Genomic DNA, 10,494 nt, shown 5'->3' on the forward strand with positions numbered 1-10,494 from the left:
ACACACACACACACACACACACACACACGGGGTCTGGAGTTCAATCCCCAGCCCTGGATAAGTCAGCTCCCCAGCCTCACTATTAAAACATACAATAATATTACTTGATACACAGTACCAAACTTGTGTATAGAAAGGTCAAGCTGGGTAGTAGTGGCCCATTCCTTTAATCCCAGCACTCAGGAGACAGAGGCAGACAGGTCGATGTGAGTTTGAGGCCAGCCTGGTCTACAAAAGTAAGTCCAGGACAGCCAGGGCTACACAGAGAGACCCTGACTCAAAAAACAAACAAAACAAAACAAAAGAAAGAAACACGATAAGAAAGGAGCTGGACATTCATTCCTTCTCTTGGCTTTTCCTTCCTTTCTTTCATTTTGTTTATCCTTGACTGGCCTTGAACTCACAGAGATCCACCTGCCTCTGCTTCCTAGACACACTGGGCAGTGGCTTCTTCTTCTCTGTCTCCTTTTTCTTTGGCCAAAAAAGTTTTTCAGACAAGGTCTCATGTCACCCAGGCTGGTATCACTCTTAATAATATGCCTTGAGAGCCGGGCATTGTGGTGAACACCTTTAACCCCCCAACACTTGGATGGCAGAGGCAAGCAGATCTCTGAGTTCGAGGCCAGCCTGGTCTATAGAGTGAGTTCTAGGACAGCCTGGGCTACACAGAGAAACCCTGACTTGAAAAAAACAAAAACAAAACAAACAAAAAGTAATAATATGCCTTGAATGTTGGGATCATAGCAGAACCCCTACCCCGACCCCGACACACCTACCTGGTTTATGTGGTTTGGGCCGGAAACCCGGGGCCTCATAAATGCTAAATAAGGTGGATTGGAGAGTAGATTTAGTTTTGTTTCATTGATGCTGCTTTAAGAAGAAAGTCTAAGACGTTTGGCAGTGACTCATAAGATTTTTATGTGAATTTCACTGGGCTCAAGTTACACACAGTGTTCAAGCATGTGACTCATACTGTACCATGGCTTATAAATAAAGATCGCCGGGCGTGGTGGCACACACGCCTTTGATCCCAGCACTCAGGAGGCAGAGGCAGGCAGATCGCTGTGAGTTCGAGGCCAGCCTGGTCTACAGAGTGAGTCCAGGACTGTTACCCAGAGAAACCCTGTCTTGAAAAACCAAAAAAAAAAATAAAATAAAATAATAATAATAATAATAATAAAAGATCTTGAATGATTTGGGGGGAAATGCTATATACGCACTCTACCAATCGAGCCACATTGCCGGCCCCTGGTTGTTTCCTTGAGCAACTTGGTAGCCCTTGCTTTGCTGGGGCTTTGGTTTGGTTGACTAAGCAATTACTGAGCACCTGTTGTATGGCGAGGCTGGAAACAGCTGCACCAACAGGAAGGAAACTGATGACGAGAGCTACATTGGGTAGACACCTGTTGGCTGAACCCTGGGCGTGTGTAGATTTGCCAAGGGAGGGCAAACAGCAGCCAGGGTTAAAGGTCACGGTAGATACGGAGAAGAGGTTCTCGTGGCTTCCCGTGTGGGAAAGTGGTAGGCTTAGGGAACTGACAGCAGAGAAAGCAGTCTAGGTCATGGCCGGGGGGTGCTTAGAGGACACAGGTAACAGGCGAGACAGGAGCTCATGAAAGTCTGACTCTGAGGGAGGGGAGAAGGCGTCACCCACTAGGATCTAGAACTGCCTTTAGGGGCAATAGAGAGAAATGGCAGACAGAGACAGGGGACAGTGATCTATGTATGTCACTGGTGGACTGAGAGCTGGGGGGGCGGGCTAGGCAGCCAGGTGCATGGTACAAATGAAAAACGTAGCTTTTAGGGTTAGCAAGATGACTCAGCAGGTAAGGGTGCTTGCTACTTGAGTTCGATCCCCCAAAGAGATACATGATGAAGGGGGAAAACTGACTCCTGCAAGTTGTCCTTCACACATATGCTCTCATGCACACGTGCATACATATATGCACACATACATAAACTTTTAAAAGGAGGAGGAAACAGCTAGATGGCTCAGAGGGTAGAGATGACTGCTACCGAATCTGATGATGACCCGAGTTCAATTCTCCAGACCCACGTGATGAAAGGAGAGAACCTGTTGCCATAAGCCGCCCTTTGACAGCCACACAAGTGACTTGTGGGTGGTCACACACACACACACACACACACACACACACACACACACACAAATAAATGCAATACAACTTTCAAAAAAAGTAACCTGGGCATGGCAGCACATGCCTTTAATTCTAGCACTCAGGAAGCAGAGGCAGGTGGATCTCTGTGAGTTCGAGGCCAGCCTAATCTACAGAGTCCAGCACAGGGAAACCCTGTCTCAAAAAAAAGCTGTCTGATCCCAATAAGCGCTTTCCTTCATAAGCTGCTTTTGGTCATCATCTCTATCATAGTGATAGAAAGTGAACTGGGACACCCTCCCCCAATAAATGAATAAAATAAAATAAAATTTTTTTTTGGCTTTTTGAGACAGGATTTCTCTGTGTAGCCTTGCCTGTCCTGGGCTCACATTGTAGACCAGGCTGGCCTCAGACTCACAGCGATCCACCTGCTTCTGCCTCCCGAGTGCTGGGAGTAAAGGCGTGCGCCACCTCACCCGGCCAAAATAAAATAATTTTAAAGGTTAAAAAAAAAAAAAAATCCATTTAAGAGGATTTGGATTTCCACAGACAAGAGTTTTGAATCCAGAAATTTCCATCAATGTCCACGATTTTCGGACTTTTATTTGTTAAAAAGGAGATCACAAAATCCACCTCAGAGGATTGTGAAAAGGAACTGAAATGGAATCTGTAAACACATGAAGTACCCTCCTTACTAAACATCACCTGGGGTCACTGTGGGGAAAGGCCGCACAAGGATAAGCTGCCTCTCTGCTACTACGGTTGAGGAGTAAGATCATTCCTGGCGCACACGTGACTGCACCCACACTACATCATTTGGGGGAAGAACTGGGGTGGGGGACACATACAGGCTTAAACACAGGACAGCGCACTGGTTTCGGTGTCTATGCCCAGCATTGTATGTGACCTGTCAAAAGTATTGGCAGATAGATTTATGAATAAAGAGTGTGTGTTGGAAACACTGAAGGTCTGTCCAGAGCCAGCCTAGGTCAAGAAATTAACATTTTTACAGTTGACAGGGAATGTGGTGGCTTTGAAGCTATTAAATCCGGAAGTGTATTTCAGGCATAGGTGGGCCCAGGGGCAAAGAGATGCACATAGCCATCTTCTCTTGTCTTTTGGCCTGATCCCAAGGACTCTCCGCAGGGTTCCACCCCCTTGTAGACACACCACACACAGAGAAGGGGAACCTCCCCGCTTCAAACTGTCTGGCCTTGAGTCTTGAACTGCCTTTAGACACCCAGCCGGTATGAGAAGGTGGAGTCTATTCAGTTCTATGGCCTGGGAGGAAAGGATGGGATAATATTCCAAAAGAAAACAGGGGCGTTTCTGGACAGAAAGGTGAGTGGTTGCAGCTAGGCCCTCTGTAGTATGTGCAGAAGAGACAATCAGATAAGAGGTGACACAAAAGTCATCTGGTGACACTCTGGAGTGATGCGGATCCAGCCAGCATTGGAAACATGTGGAATTTTTAAATTTTGTTTTGTCTTTGTTGCTGTTGGGTTGTTGGGTTTTTGTTGTTATTGTTGTTGTTGTTGTTTTTGCTTTTGGTTTTGGTTTTTCAAGATAGAGTTTCTCTGTTACACAGAGCCCTGGCTGTCCTGGACTCTCTTTGTAGACCAGGCTGGTCTTGAACTCACAGAGATCCGCCTGCCTCTGCCTCCCAAGTGCTGGGATTAAAGGTGTGTGCCATCATACCTGGCTTGTCATTGTTTTAAATGTGTTAATAATTCATTCTTTTACTTATTTATTTGTGTGTGCACGCCCACCCGTGTGCCTGTGCACGTGTGTGTATACATATACTGCCATGCTGTGGTATACACGTAGAGGTCAGAGGACAAGCTTTGGGAGTCAGTTCTCTGCCTTCTACTATGTGGGCCCCAGGGATGAAACTCAGGTCCTCAGGCTTGGCAGCGAGCCCCCTTTACCCACTGGGCCACCTCGCCGGCTCTGTTGTTTTGGGATAGGGTCTCCTATGTACCCTCTGCTAGCCTCAAACTCACCATATAGCCAAGAATAATCTTAAAACTCCTGCCTCCACCTCCAAGGGTCAGGATTACAGGTGTGCATTGCCACAGCTGGCTGCCACCTGAGACTATAAGGGGGCTGGAATCTGTTTGACCAAGGGGACGTGTAGATTTTTTTTTTTAATGTCCCGATTCTCCCAACATCCCTGAGCTCACATCCCATGCAGTATGGCTAGTGTAGCATCTGCTTGTCTGGCTGGACTACCCTGTCTCAAAATATGAAGCAAGATAGACGGTTTGTTTTTCTCCTCTTCAATCTGAATTTCACCTTTCACTGGCATTGACAATAAACCTGATGGAAGAGTTGGTGTGCCAGTTCTGAGCCAACATCAGGAGACTTGTGCGCACTGATTGATCGATCGATCGATTGATTGGTTGATTGAGACAGGATCTCATGTAGCTCCAGTGACCATGTAGCCTCCTGATCCTCCTGCCTCCACCTCCTCAGTGCTGGGATTACAGGCATGCACCACTACGCCCCATTTATGCAGTGCTAGGAGTCGAACCCAGGGCTTCAAGCACGCCAGGCAAGCACTCAACCAACCCAGCTGTGACTTTCTGTGCTTTTGTTTATTTGTTCCCTTGGGCTCTTGCCTCACTTATTTAAAAAAAAAAAGATTGCAACTTTTGGGCACAGGAGGAGCCACCCCCTGAGGCTGCCTCTGCTCTCTCTATCAAAGCTCCAGGTGTGGGAGAGAGCCCTGTACAACTGGCAAAACCTCCTACCTGACTCACCTGATGGCAGAGGTGTGAGGGCGTCCACTGAGCCTGGCTCAGATGGGCATGGGCCAGGTCACCAAACCTTGAGCACAAAGTGATTGTCCGTCCCCCACACCCCACCCCGCCTCCACCCCAGTGATTGTTTTTTTTTCCCCCCCAAGACAGGGTTTCTCTGTGTAGCCTTGACTATCCTGGACCTGCTTTGTAGACCAGGCTGGCCTCACTCGAACTCACAGGGACCCACCTGCCTCTGCCTCCCAAGTGCTGGGATTAAAAGCGTGCACCACCACCACCTGGCATGATTGTTCTTTCCAGTCATTTTGAGTTAAGGTTTTTCCCAACTACTTGGGGGCTAGGGCAGTAGGATCCCAGGCTCTCGGCCTGCATGGACTCTAAGTGAATGAATTCAAGGTCAGCCTGGATAACTTATAACGAGACTCTGTCTCAAAATTTAAAATGTGAAAGACACTGGGGATAGAGGTTAGCGGGAGAGCACTTGCTGAGAATCCACTAGTGACAGTTCCACCCCGAGAATACACACAGGGATATAAAAGAACTGACTTCCTGAGGGTGCCCTCTGACCTCTGCTTGCCTCCATAGTGGATGCTACCTAATAAATAAATAAATAAATAAATGTAAAAAAAACTTTTTTTTCAAACAGAATCCTTTAGTGAGGGGCTGTGGGGCGGGGCTTAGCAGCAGAGCACCTGCCTGCCATGTCCAGCACCTTGGGCTCAATCCCCAGTAACGTAGGGGGGAAAAAAACTAGGTCAAGGTCAATTTGTTACACTGCACTGCTGTAGTGAATAGATAGCAGCTACAAGGCGTTTTGAGGAGGAACCCTAGCCAGCCCTTGGCTTATCAAACTGCTACCTAATGGCTGGATCTTTGGGCAAGGGGCACATGCTTCTAAGGTCAGGAAAATGCTATGGAGTTCTAACTGGGGATCTTGCCTGGTGGAGTCTATAATCTGTGGGTGTCACAGAGATTTAATTTTATTATTTATCTTTATGTTTTTTGCAGTTCTGGAAATTGGAGCTTGAATGTTGGCGCCTCATGCATTCTAGGTAAGCACTCTGCCAGTAACTACATCGCTAGCCTCTTCTTCCGGTTTAGTTTTTATTTTCAGGGACAGTGTCAATGAGTTACTCAAGCAGGCCTCACATTTTCTAGCCCCCTGCTTCACCCTTTTGAGTAAATCCTGACTACTTCTTCTTCTCCTCCTCCTCCTACTCTTGCTCCTCCTCCTCTTCTTTCTTTTGAGACAGGGTTTCTCTGTGTAGCCTTGGCTGTCCTGGACTCGCTTTGTAGACCAGGCTGGCCTCGAACTCACAGCGATCCGCCTCCCTCTGCCTCCCGAGTGCTGGGATTAAAGGCGTGTGTGCCACCACATTTTAAAAAATGTATTATACTTCATATATTTGTGCATTTTTGCCTATGTGTACATGTGAATAGGTCAGAGGACAATTTGTCCTTGCTTTCTAACCCATGTACATCCTGCAGATCAAACTCAAATCATCAGGGTTAGTGGCCAACATCTCTACCCACTGAGCCATCTCTCCTGGCTGGCCTACAACATGGATCAAACCTTTTAAGTTCAGGTTTATTTATTTAATTTTATATGTATGAATGTTTTACCTGCATGAATGTATATGCATGTTTGGTCTCCGTGGAGGTCAGGAAATGGTATCAGAAGATCTGCCAAACAAACAAACAAACAAACAAACAAACACAACCAACCTGGAGTTTGTGAGAGCCACCACGTGGTGAAATTCAAAACCCAGTCCTCTACAAAAGGAACAAAGAGGTGGTTCTAGGCTGAACCGTCTCTCCAGTCTCCCAATATATATTTTTATGTGTATGGGTATTTTACCTGTATGTATGTCTACGCACCACCCAGTGTTCAGTGCCTCTGGAGGCCACAAGAGGGAGTCAGATCGCCTGGAACTGGAATTAACAATTGGTTGTGAGCTACCATATGGGTGCTAGGAACTGAATCTAGGTCCTCTGGAAGAGCAGCCAGTGTTCTGAACCACCAAACCCCTCTCCAACTGCTGCCCCCTCCCCCACCAATGAGGGTGTGTGACACCCTTTCCCAGGGACACAGGTACCAGGTACTGTGTACAAGTTGTGCCACTAGGAAAATGTATGCTGCCTAGCCAGGTTCCTCCTTCACATGTGCATCTTTGTTGGGATGTTTTCATGGGACAGATGGGCATAAGAAAGGAATAAGGAAAGAACATACACTCAAGACAAGGACTCTGGACGGGCGTGGTGACGCACGCCTTTAATCCCAGCACTCGGGAGGCAGAGGCAGGTGGATCGCTGTGAGTCCGAGGCCAGCCTGGTCTACAAAGCAAGTCTAGGACAGCCAAGGCTACAGAAATTCTGTCTTGAAAAACAAAACAAAAAAAACCCCCACAAAATGTGGGCTGGGGATTTGGCTCAGTAGAATGCTTCCTAGCATGTATAAAGCCCTGGCTCTCACTCCCAGCACTGTATAAACCCTTTGTAGTGGTGCACGCCTGTAATCCCAGCACCAAGGAGGTGGAGGCAGGAGGATCACATCAAGGTCATCTTCTACACAGAGTCTAGGAACAGCCCAGTCTACATAAGACTCTACCTAAAAGAAAGGAAAAGAAACAAGAAAAGGAAAAAGAAAGGAGAGGGGGCTGGAGAGATGGCTCAGAGGTTAAGAGCACTGTCTGTTCTTCCAAAGGTCCTCAGATCAATTCCCAGCAACCACATGGTGGCTCACAACCATCTATAGTGCAATCTGGTACCCTCTTTTGGTGTGCAGGCAAAGTACTATATATATAATAAATAAATCTTAGGAGAAGAAGAAGAAGAAGAAGAAGAAGAAGAAGAAGAAGAAGAAGAAGAAGAAGAAGAAAAAGAAGAAGAAGGGAAAAGTTGTAGCGCCTGCCTTTAATCCCAGCACTCATGAGGCAGAGGCAGGTGGTGGGTCTCTGTGAGTTCGAGGCCAGCCTGGTCTACAAAGTAAGTGCAGGACATCCAAGGCTACACAGAGAAACCCTGTCTTGAAAAAGAAGAAGGAGGAGGAGGAGGAGCAAAGAGTTCCAAGTTCTGTCCATCAGCAGATCAACATCTGAGTATTTGATTTTAGTGGAAGAAAAAAAATCCATGGGGCTGAAGAGATGGCTCAGAATTATGAATGCTCACTTTACATCCACCTCTTCCTCCTGTTCCAGGACGTTTAATTCCTTCTTCTGGCCTCTGAGGACACAACATTCATGTGGAAAAGTCCACCCATGGATGCACTCATATACATATAAATAATTGTTTAAAATCCAAGATTTAAAAAGAGAGAAGGGGGGTGGCTGGAGGCTCAGAGGTTAAGAGCACTGTCTGCTCTTCCAAAGGTCATGAGTTCAATTCCCAGCAACCACATGTTGGCTCACAAACATCTATAATGAAATCTGTATACATACTAAATAAATAAATCTTGAGAGAGAGAGAGAGAGAAAGAGAGAGAGAAATCCAAGATACAGATTGAAAGCCCATTCATACTTTTCCTGGAAAAAAACCAAGTGAAGAGCTGGCATTGGTAGTTCATACTTTAAAATTCCAACATGCAGGAGGCTGGGGCAGGAGGACTGCCACAAGTCTGGGGCTAGCCTGGGCTACGGACACGCTGTTTGCATAAAATGATATAAATTAGAAGTCAACAACACTGAAGCCGGGCGTGGTGGCGCATGCCTTTAATCCCAGCACTCGGGAGGCAGAGGCAGGCGGGATCGCTGTGAGTTCAAGGCCAGCCTGGTCTACAAAGTGAGTCCAGGATGGCCAAGGCTACACAGAGAAACACTGTCTCGAAAAACCAAAACAAAAAACAAACAAAAACAAAAACAAACAAACAAAAAAAACCAACAACACTGGGCTTTGTGGTAGATGGCTATAATCCCAGCAGTTGGGAGGTAGAGGCAAGAGGATTCAGACTTTGAGGACAGCCTAGGGTACACGAGACTTTGTCTCAATTAAAAAAAAAACCAGCAACAAGGGATGGAGGGGTAGCATGGTGGTAGAATACTTAGCATGCACAGGGCCTGGGGTTTGAATGCCAGCAATATAAAATAGGTTTAATTTAAAAATTTAAAAACAGCCAGCAAGATGGCTGTCTCCCCACATAAAGGCACTTGTGGCCAAGTGCAAAAGACATCCTCTGGGGGCTGGAGAGATGGTTCAGAGGTTAAGAGCACTGACTGCTCTTCCAGAGGTCCTGAGTTCAATTCCCAGCAACCACTTGGTGGCTCACAACCATCTACAATGAGATCTGGTGCCCTCTTCGGCCTGCATGTGTATGTGTAGGCAGAACATTGTATACATAATAAATAAATGTTAAAAAAAAAAAAAAGAAAGAAAAAAAGAATGTCTTCTGACTTCCACACTGTGACACACACTTGTGCATATACATTTAGGAGAGAGAAGACCCAAAGGGAAACAAAAAGGCAGCGGGTGTACCTATTGCATCTTATTGAGCTCAGGGCACGGAACACAAACAATGAGAGTTCTGTTCATCACCCACGCAGGCCCCGGGGCATCACATCTCTAGCCCTGACTTATACCCTGCTGCCTTGGGGATCCCCAGACTTACACCCTACTGCCTTGGGGATCCCATCTGCCCCATATTGTGACATCTGCTCACACAACCTGTCCCACTGAACATCATCACTGTCCCTATCTAGCCATTCCACATTTTTTTTTTTTTTTTTTTGCCCTAACTGTCAAGATTTCCCATCCATCTCCCAACGGCTCCACCTGGACTCTGAGCCTCTGTGACTATAACCTCTCAATGCTCAGGGCCACCAAGATGGCTCAGCGGGTAAGGATGCTCGTTGCTAAGCCTGATGACCTAATTCCCATATCCAGGACCCGCCTGGTGGGAGAAGAGAGGCAACTCAGGTAAGCTATCTGCTGCCCTCTACGTGTTCTGTGTACACCCCTCCCATCCCACTTCACACATATTTAGAAACCAAAAGCTCTCAATTTTGCCTGAGCCAGGAGGTGCGGGCCTGCCATTCCAGCTATTGGCAGGCTAAGGTAGAAGAAGACTTAAAAGCTCAAGGCCTAGTCAGGCATGGTGGCACACTATAATCCCAGCACTTGGGAGGCAGAGGTAGATGGATCTTCATGAGTTCGAGGCCAGCCTGGTCTACAAAGTGAGTCCAGGACAGCCAAGGCTACACAGAGAAACCCTGTCTCAAAAAAAAAAAAAAAAAAAAAAAGTTCAAACCTACCTAGACTACAGAAGAAGTTCAAGGTCAGCCTGAGCTACTAAGATGTGTCTCAAAAAGAGAGAGAGATCTGGGGGTACATCTCAGTACCAGAGTGCCTGCTTAGTATGTTCAAGGCCCTTGGTACCATAATGCCAGCACTGGGGTGGCCTGGACAAAAGTATAATGGTGAGTTGGAGGCCAGCCTGGGCTACATTGTGAATTGAAAGCCCTATCTATTATATAGTGAAACCTATGAGACAGAAAAAGATAAAGAGTGAGTGAGACACACACACACACACACACACACACACACACACACACACACAGAATTTGGAGCATGGTGGCACATGCCTATAATCCGACACTTGGGAGGTAGAGGCAGGAGGCTCAGAAGTT

The sequence above is a fragment of the Acomys russatus genome, chromosome 19, assembly GCF_903995435.1.
Source record: "Acomys russatus chromosome 19, mAcoRus1.1, whole genome shotgun sequence".
Taxonomy (NCBI): domain Eukaryota; kingdom Metazoa; phylum Chordata; class Mammalia; order Rodentia; family Muridae; genus Acomys; species Acomys russatus.